Source organism: Lissotriton helveticus, chromosome 9 (genome assembly GCF_964261635.1).
Source record: "Lissotriton helveticus chromosome 9, aLisHel1.1, whole genome shotgun sequence".
Classification (NCBI taxonomy): Eukaryota; Metazoa; Chordata; class Amphibia; order Caudata; family Salamandridae; genus Lissotriton; species Lissotriton helveticus.
This window is the reverse complement of record NC_136070.1, coordinates 811,314,013-811,323,026: the sequence shown is the minus strand read 5'-3', so window position 1 is coordinate 811,323,026 and position 9,014 is coordinate 811,314,013. Positions and strand designations below refer to the sequence as shown.

Below are 9,014 nucleotides of genomic sequence, written 5' to 3'. Positions count from 1 at the left end.
ATGTTTAACCTTAAACGCGAAAGTCTGCTTGGGTTGCAATGCTTTCTTCTTCTGTGCAGGTGCGCTCATATGATCTCATAGTTTGTTAAAGGCACATTGTGTATGGCGTGGGGGGAATAACTCTTGGCAAGGACAAGTGGCGCTATGGAACAAAGGGAGGAAATCTATCATGTTATATCTAGAGATGGGAGGAATGAAAAGTTTCCTTGTTGTGTTGAAAGTTTCAATTCTATTAAAGACTCGGAGGCGATGATTAGGCTTAAACTATCTCCACTTTATTATACTAGCAGCCATCAAACATTATGTACATCAACATTAAACTACATTTCCCATAAGTCCTTGTTAAAAGAAACAAAGAAAGTCCATTCAATACGAACACCGCACACTCTCTCAGCATTACTGGAGACGCTTTATCCTCCTTTTTCTTCCTGTGAACACAGGTGACTTCTCCGAGGATCACTTCGGTTTATTCGAATCTGTCCCTGAGAAGACAAATGAATTATGTAAGGTTTTTGTTTCCACAACTAGGTTAACACAAAGGTCATCAAACATTGCTGGAAAAGAACACAATATACTGGCAGTTTATCAAGACAAGAAATCATGAACAATTCTTCATCATTTGCATGACAGTACAGACCCATTAACTGAACAACTTCATATTATAACCTCACATCATATCGGGCGGGCATACTAATCTAGTCAGAAAAAAGTGTAAGCTAATTCTCCACTTCGAGTTCTTAATAGAACTGAAACTTTCCCGTTACAATAGCTAGGACATTTTTTATTCTATTTCAGGACAAGAGGCAAGGATTAGACTAGTTTAAAGCTTCTCCGCCACCAGAGATGCCAGATTTGAAACTGACTTTAAGTAAAACCTTTTGAAGGTAGAATCTAAGGACCAGTCTGCTCAATTGAGAATGTCCTCAAATTGAGCTTCCAATAAAAAAGCTTTGGAGATCATATCCCCCATTACGGAGTGAACTCCAAACTGTGAAATGTCAATCCCCGCCTCCTGCATGGCCCATCGGTCCCATCTAGCAATGGTGGGTGGAGAAAGCACTTTGTGAGGTTTAGGGAGAGCAATGACTGTCTTTCACCGTGAGGGTGCAGATCCTTTGTCATAGACTCATAAGCCTTCACTACTCCAACAACACATAACTTTGGAATATCTGGAAATGCTGGGTATGACACAGTTCTTGAGGTACATTTTGTTTGTTTGGAAATATGTAAAGTTACTCCCTCCGGAGTGAATACCCTACTTCTTACATCCAGGGCTCTCACATCCGAAACTCTTTGACAGGAGATCAAACACAACTGGGTGGTTACTGCCATCAACATCTGTTTGCTGGAAAGGTACTTATCAGAAGTCCATGATTAAAACAAACAAATAACCTTATTAAAGTCCCATAATTTTTAACTCTGGGGTGCTGGTGGGATGGACAATCTAATACCCCTCAGACGTTACAGACCAGAGTGTGCTCCCCAACCGGGTGCTCATTTGAGGGCAAATGGCCAGTTGAAATGGCAGATCTAAAAGTATTAATGGCCTATAAGCCAGACCCTCTGCAACTAAGGCTGCCTGAAAATTCAGAATGCAGACTACATCTGCCTCCAAGGAATCCACTTGCCGTTGGTGACATCAACGCAGCCATCTGGACCATGAGGAGCGGTATCTCTTATTTTTGCTATCTGCCCAGGCTCTAGCGAGCAAAGTGGTAGCCTCTTTAAAAATTCCTGGGACTTTCCAAAGTTCCCTGCAATCTACCACACCATGAGGCAGAGAGAGTCTGCTAGAACCAGGTGAGGAGGGTTTCCTTGGGGATCCCGTAGAACACCCTGAAAAAGGGGTGGATGAATAGGAAAATCCCAAGAAAGTTCCATCAGGACTTGAGATCTTGAAATTGGGGTAACCACCACTAAATCTGCCAATTGTCTCCAAACCTGGGTGGACAATCTCATGATCATCACGAATCGTGGGAAGGCATAGCCCCTCTCCTTGCTCCAATCCTGGAGAAATACATTGGTCAATACTGCATTGGTGTTGGATGCCAACTGCAGTACCTTTCCAATTGATGGTCCAGTTGAGAGTTAAACAGATCGATTGTGAAGGGGCCCGCCCGGGCTTAAAGTTTCTGGTAACCCCTCAGATGAATTTTCCAAAGACTGACATCCTGCCAATGACGGAAATGCCAATCTGCCACCTGATTGGATTTCCCCGGAGGGTGTTCTGCCGAGATCGAAAGCTGGTTGGCCAGGCAGTAATTCCACAAGGTGCGGGTCAAAATCCGAAAGGGTCTTCAATCTCTTTCCACCTATATGGTTTACATACCTGACTGTTGCTACATTGTCCATCTTGAGAAGGATACAACATTGGGCCTTGTCTTTGGTCCATCACTTCACCGCAAGGGGGCCTGTTAATTACTCCATGCAATTTATATCAAGGGCCTGTTCTATGAATGACCGATTTCCTCCCATGGAGAAGTTCCGCAACGTGCCCCCCAACCCAAGTCACTGGCATCTGATTCTATCATGAGGTTGGGTTGAGAGCCAAAAACGGCACAGCCATTCCATGTGTCCATATGGGAAACCCACCACTGTAGTTCCTTCTTCACCTCTTCCCAGAGGGGAATGGATTTTGAATAAGTGAGACCCCACTGAAGATGAAAGATCTTTAGGCGTTGCAATGCCCGCTAGTGTAGGGGACCTTGAAAAATGGGTTGTCTGGAAGATAAAAGGCCTACAATGCAGGCCAGATAACACATGGAGGTCAAAGGTCTGGCCAGAGTCTTTCTGAGCTTGTGCTTTATCCGGGTAAGTTTGCAAGATGGAAGATTCAGGGTGGCTTTGACTGAGTCCATCACAAACCCCAGAAATTGTAAGGTTTGGGATGGAATCAGAGACAACTTCTTCTTGTTGACCACAAATCCGAGAGACTCCAACAGATCGATAGTCATCTGCTAATGATATGACAAGCGTCTCGGGCATTGATTCATAATTAGTTTATCATCTAGGTAGACTATTAGTCTGATGTCTTGGGGTCTCAAGTGTTTGTTCTAAGGTTCCAGCACCATGGTAAAATACCACTGAGTTTTTAAGCTTTAAATCTTGTCCTGAGTTTGACCATTTTTATGACCTGATCTCACCACCTATGGCGAAAATTCTCTTTGTAAGATTCGGATTAGGTTGCTTACCTTTAAGGTAATTCAATGCATGGGCAACAGATACAGATATAACTTCATGCTCAGCTTGTGGTTATGCACTGGAGTCAGTTGAACATATTTAATTTTTTTCTACAGAACATCATCTTCTTCATAAAAAATGGATTTGGCCAATTTGTAGCAAATTGGTAACTAGACATTATAGGGTGGAGCTGAGGATAATAAAATCTGACACTACAGCATTTTTTGTTTATGCTGTACGTAGGTTTCTTATGAGTGTCTGGTTCAGGCATCAGAAGTTCATGTCCTAGGTTGCTTGAGAGGTTCCAGCCTTAGCTAAGTTGCAAGTGTAGCCAGGATAAAACGATTGCCATCCCAGTAATCCTTACCTAGGTTTGCCCGACCATCCGAGATATCTAGTACTTTATGGTTATGAGCGGTAATTATAGTCAGGTTAATTGATTGTTATTGTAAGAATTTTAGCTGGATTTGCAGATTATTCAGGGCAACCAGTATTTTATTGGACATGACAGTATATCATTGGTATGTTTTTATTTATAGGAGTTTTTATATTGCTGTCATGGTTGTATAATAGGGGCTATTTTTACTAATGTTGATCGTCATTGTTTATCTAGTGTATATGTTGTAAAGTAGGTGACAGAATTTTAATAATGTTGAAACAGTCATCTTCTGATACACATTGATTATGTGGGCCCGAAATTTGAAGGTAGAAGTCGCCATGAGCTCACCAAGTGATAAGAGGTCATTGTATATGACCATCTTATTATTCTATTGAATTTGGTATTCTGCACTTATTCTGGTCGATATATTTCCATGTACTTTATGTATTTATTGCTTTGCACAGTAATGACATTTTTATTAAGGATACTATATTTTTATGTATTATATGCATTTTAATGCTATGCACTTTAGTGGTCACATGACCAAATACAGCACTACCACAGAGTGGAGGATAGAGCAAAAGGAAGGGAGGTGAATTTGAAAATCTGTGACCTCTCCTCTATTGAAACTGTGAGAAACTCCTGTGAGGAGGAAAGATAGAAATTGTGAGATAGATGTTCTTTAGGTCCAATTGGACTATCCAGTTGTTTGACTGCAACAAGTCCCCGAGAAGATGAATACCCTCCATCTTGAACTGTCAGTAAACCAGCCACTCATTGAATTCTCTCAGATTGATGATGGGGCATTGGCCCCCATCCCTCTTTTCCACCAGACAAAGATTGAAACCATGGAGATGTAGGCTGTTAGGGCAATGCGCCCTTCTCCAAGAGCTGAGCAATCTCAAACTCTACTAACTCTGTTTGGATGGGAGAAAAAGACAAGGGTTTTGGAAGGAAGAGTTGGGTTGGAGAGCAGTACAACTCTATCTGGAACTCCCTGACTATTTGAAGGACCCAAGCATCTGAGGTAAGAGCCTCCTAATTGCGCAAGAAGCCCACCAACTTGCCCCCAAGTTTGATCCCTTCAGATTTTTTTAAACTTACTTTGAGGGGTATTATAGGTGTCATTGCCTCTTAAAATTCCTCTCACACCCCGGCGTCGGGGATAGCTCCTGGTTGGGTAGAAATTGCCAAACTTGGATGGATCCTGCCATTGTCCTCTGTGTGTATCTGCACCCCTAGTAGAGGCTTGGTGAAAAGAACGGTCAGCCGGGCGTCCACTACCACGGCCGGCAAAAACAAAAGGTGTAAAAAAAATGTATCTATGTCTAGGCTCTGTCCAGAGGATTGGAAGTATTTACAAATTTGCCTAACTCTCACATATATAGATCACCCAAAAGACTTCCCTGTGCTATTGTCAACGCCTCTGATTTTGATAGCCCCTCCAGGTTCGGGTCTACTTCAATCTAGAGGTATCTGTGCCATTCTGTAGATATCACACAGTTGGCGTTTCCCCGTAATATAATGGGTCTTTAAGCCCAGCTTGATAGAGCTTTGGGAGAGACCAGGGAACCAGATACCTTGACATCTTCGGCCATGTCCAGGATCTTGGACAGGATTCCTGCTGCATGTAGTAATTTGTCTTGGTATGAGTGCCAAAAGTGATCTTTCCCCTTTTGAGATCCCGTACAAACTTCACCAAGAAAGTGGCATTCTTGCCATCTATTTCGGGGGTGAAGGCTTCCTTGCCCTCCAAGGAAGGCCGAGGATATTCAACTTGGAAAGAACTCCTGACCTCCTTGTCCAGTGGTATCCGTAACTGACCTGCTATATAGAAAAGAGGCCATTTTATGTGCTGGGGACCATTCCGCAGCGCTTGGATGTAAAAGATCACTGAGGTCCAACATTTCTGAGTTTGGGTCTTGGGGGTGCCGCATCTGCATTAACACCATTCTCTGAGGGTAAAGGATCACCAGACAGACACAAGGGTCTGCCGGAATCTCCATCCCCATCTGAGACATTGGTTGAGGCATCGCCATCTCCCAGATCTGGAGAAGGGGGTGGAAAAGAGGGGCCTCCCGAAGTACTGGGGATTTGGGACTCTGTAGGGGGTGGTTGGAAGTCCATAAAGGCTTCTTAAGGTGCACAAAGGCATCTAGATCAATGCCTGGGTTGTCTGTGTCCTTGCCATTACTGTCTGGAACTGATGCTGAGGGCTACCCTGGAGGTATGGGGGCAGTGGCCCAGAAAGATCTTGCCTCAGGTCAAGGGTTTTTTGGCATTGAGCCTGTAGCTGGAGTATTTTCTTCTCCAAAGGTGCCACAACCTGGGCTTCTGCCTTAAAAATAGAGGCATCCTTAACCTGATAGAAATTGTTGTCAATAGGAAGGTTAAGTAATGTCTTCCTCCTTCATATATTCCTCAGAGTCTTCCATATTTATTACGAAGGGTGATAATAGCTCTTACAATGAAAGAGGGGAATAGAGTGTTTGGAAAACCCATGAAATCACAGGTAATCTCATGAGGGATTGAGCAATAGGCACAAAAAGGCCTGGGGACCAGCACTCCCTTTAGTATATAGAGAACTGTGTTTTAAGCCTGGGACATGTTCCAAATCGATATCTGGCTCAAGATAGTTCTTACCTGCTGTCTGTGTGAGTGTTCAGATTCAGGTGGCAGCTCTGATGTCTCACTGAGTGAAACTGTCACAAAATCAACCCACATACACTCGTTTCTTCCTTTGAACGGAGCAGGTAAAAGTGGCACACCGGCCACCCGTGAGGTAGGACGTGCACATCACAATGGTTTTGAAAGCGCTGGCCCCCTAGAAGCTGGACAGAGACTGCGTGAATTGAAGTGGCCATGAAGGAGCGAGAACACTGCCACGGCCATGCTGTAAAAGAAAGGCAATTGGTTCAAAACAAGCAATATACAGGACAGCAATAACCTTCACAGTGCGATTACCAGCATTGAACCATGTTTTAAGCCATTAATAACGTAGTAAACATCATTAGAAATACTAAGGTTAAAAAACACTTATCGGAGGCTGCTGGAGAAGTGAAGAAAGAAAACAGGCCATGTCCAGAGAATGTCTGCAGTAATTGGATTGGATGGACTGTTTTTGTTTGTTTTCCCAAAGACTGAAGGGAAATGTAGGTTCAGGTTGATCTACATAAAGTTTGATAGCTGCTTGTATAATAAAGTGGAGAAAGTTTAAGTCTAAACCTCACCTACAGTCTTGACATAGAATCAAAGCACTTCCTGATGTTCAGACCATGGGATGGGAGAATTGAATAATATTACCACGTTTGACTGTGAGAAGGGGAAAAAGTACTGCGACACATGAGGCGGGATTCTTGAATGTTCTGTGAAAGTTTAATTGGTGGTCACACTTTAGCTTTAGACAGATTCCTTTTAGACTCTGAGGGGTACAGACCACTTTGCCATAATTCTGTTGTATGGCTTTCGGCTATATAATACTCCTGATTTTGGAGAACTTCTACCGAAGTCTCTACAATGCTGACACTTTCCTACTTTACTGGATCTAATTAGGGTTTCACCAATTAATGCTACTTAGTTCAGGCTTTGTTTAGGTAATTTAGATTATTCATGTATAGGGAAGAGGACCGAAAATCATGTACTGATCACCCGATTTTGTTCCTTATTTTCTGCATTGCTATTACTGAAATCCTTGTATGTTTTATGCTGTTGTGACTAAACTTTGTAAGATGATTTGGACTGCTAGTAGTGATTCTGTATTTTTACTACATATTCTTGAGATTTGTGTACATTAGTTTGGCTTCGAATTTGTAATAAACCTACATTAAGTGGTTTCTTCTCCATTTGAGCTGAGGAGCGGCGCCCCACTAAAAGGCCCCAAGAAATGCCTCAGAGATGACAAATAAAATTGTAATGAAGTTAATTCATCACCATTTTATTTTTAATCAACCCATCCCGAACCAAATGTCAGGAAGGGACAGGGCCTGCTGTGTGGCAGCAGTGGTGGGCTCCCTGTGCACTAGTTTATAGTGCGCATGTCACTGTGGCTGGACGTCTTGCAGCGGCCAGCCAGACATGCGCACGATAAACCTCTTAACCCAGGTGTCTTAGACAGCTGAGGTGAGAGCCTGGAGAAGCCTACAGTGTCCTCAGCAGCACAGAGAGAGGCCACTCCCTCCGATCCTGTTGCTTCTCTCATGCTGATTAACAGCATGTGAGCAGCACCAGGATTGGTTTAGGAAGGTTAGCTGGGGCCCTGGACATAATGTCAGGAAGAGAAGAGGATCAGAGCGAGAAGGACGTGTCTGTGCAAGCAGGTAAGTGACTTTTTTATTTATTTTTCTGTTTTCAAACTCTTTATTTTATGCACCCACCCCTCCAACACTATAGTTGCTAACCACCACTGCCTACATTTAATCCCATTTATCAACTTTCGGGTCCTCACTGTGTAGCCAAATGGGCTACACTGTAAATTGAACTTTGATCTCTTTATTATTTATTTCTCAGGCATTGAAAAAGGTGTATAGCAGGGAAATGTGATCATTCGGCTCAGTTTTCTGGCATCTGGTATGACCCTATGTTTGTTTACAAGGTTATTGGCAGAGAAACACAGCACAAATTGTCAGTTGTAGGAAAACTCTTTCAAAGTGTATTTTTACCTTATTTACAAAGGCTAACTAAGGATGATCCATCTTGTGAAAAGCTGCATTGACAACAGCAGGGGGATACCGCAGAACAGTAGGATGTTACAAAGAATTCTATGCAAATAGCTGAGTGCTCCGGAAGTAGCCACATTAAACTAATGCTGAGGCAGTTTCTGGGAGAGTAAAGAGCCTGCGGGAATGTTACCCCTTTCTCCGTCACAGTTCTATGTTATTATAGTTAAGCGCTATAGAAATTATCCACTTTCTGGCAAGCCAGTTCACCCGCAGACTTACTGTCAGTCAGAGGCTGCCTAGTGTCATTCCCCGATACAGAGAGCATTTTTACGGTAAACAGTCATAATATCGATTCCAAAATATAGAATGGGCATAATATCGAAGTAAAAATATAGAATGGACAAAATATCGAATGGACACAATATAGTGGTTAAAAATATCGAATTTAAGGTAAGTAAAATCGATTTTCAAAATATAGAAGTCAAAATATCGAAGTATACAATATAGGCATTAAATATATCGATTTTTTAATAATATCAATTTTTTTAAAGTGTTTTGTATGTTAGTATATGTGTGAAAAGTGTATATTAATTTTTGTAATGTATGTTTAATGTATTTTAAGTAATTAATTTTATGTTATTTAATTTTTGCGTAATTTAATTCTGTAGCGGGTTGTGGGTTTATATGGGAATAGGGTGGGAAGTAATTTAATTGTAATTAATTAAATATTTTTATTTATTTATTGGTATTCATTTTGAATTTATTGTTATTTTTTAATTGGTAATTTTTTTTATTAA

At 41.9% G+C, this 9,014-nt stretch overlaps 2 long non-coding RNA genes across 2 annotated transcripts in view; both read right to left on the bottom strand.

Moving 5' to 3' along the window:
• Positions 1-253: 253 nt before the first annotated feature.
• LOC144781893 (uncharacterized) lies at positions 254-6,341 on the bottom strand. The gene is made up of 2 exons (XR_013601080.1): positions 6,203-6,341; positions 254-482 (listed from the first exon to the last, which is right to left on the bottom strand). It is a non-coding gene; the product is annotated as an uncharacterized LOC144781893 (long non-coding RNA).
• The window catches only part of LOC144781894 (uncharacterized), a 47,890-nt gene continuing 45,210 nt past the window's right edge, over positions 6,335-9,014 (bottom strand). Inside the window, exon 3 of the long non-coding RNA XR_013601081.1 lies at positions 6,335-6,452. This is a non-coding gene — a long non-coding RNA (uncharacterized LOC144781894). The remainder of the gene's footprint in view (positions 6,453-9,014) is intronic.